Genomic DNA, 834 nt, shown 5'->3' with positions numbered 1-834 from the left:
TATATATATATATATATATATATACATGAATGTATGTATGTATATATACACATATATAGGTATGTGCGTATATATATATATATATATATATATATATATATATAGATAGATAGATAGATAGATAGATAGATAGATATTGATATAGACATGTACATATATATGTATATATATGTATGTATGTATATATATATATGTGTGTATATACATGTATATATATGTGTGTGTTTGTATATGTATATATGTATGTATAATATATATATGTATGTGTATGTATGTATGTATGTATATATGTGTGTGAGTTTGTCGTGTGTGTGGGGGGGGTTGTGCTTGCGTGCGTGCGTGTATACAAGGATACAAGGGAAAAGGAGAACATTCCTTAGCAAAAGTGAACAACATTCCGCCATGATAAACATCGTGAAACCTCCAGAGAAAAGAGAAAAAAAAATCAACAAAAGCAACGACCACTGACAACAACATGAGCAACATGTGATATTCAGCCACTATGATATCGGGAAAAGGGAGACACAAAGAAATAAATTAGAAAAAGCAGAACAAAAAAACAAAGAATGATATAAATAATTATTTCGACTAAAGGCACAAGGTCTGAAATTTGGTGGGAGGGGACTAGTGGATTATGTCGATCCCAGTGCTTCATACCGAAAGGATGAAATGCAAAGTCGACCTTGGCGGGATTTGAAATCAGAACGTAAGGACAGACGAAATGCAGATGAGCATTTTTCCTGGCGCGCTAACGATTCTTATTTCTTTATTGCTCACAAGGGGCTAAACATTGAGGGGACAAACAAGGACAGACAAAGGGATTAAGTCGAGAAA

Source organism: Octopus bimaculoides, chromosome 22 (assembly GCF_001194135.2).
Source record: "Octopus bimaculoides isolate UCB-OBI-ISO-001 chromosome 22, ASM119413v2, whole genome shotgun sequence".
NCBI classification, from domain to species: Eukaryota; Metazoa; Mollusca; class Cephalopoda; order Octopoda; family Octopodidae; genus Octopus; species Octopus bimaculoides.
Note: the sequence above shows the minus strand (reverse complement) of the source record.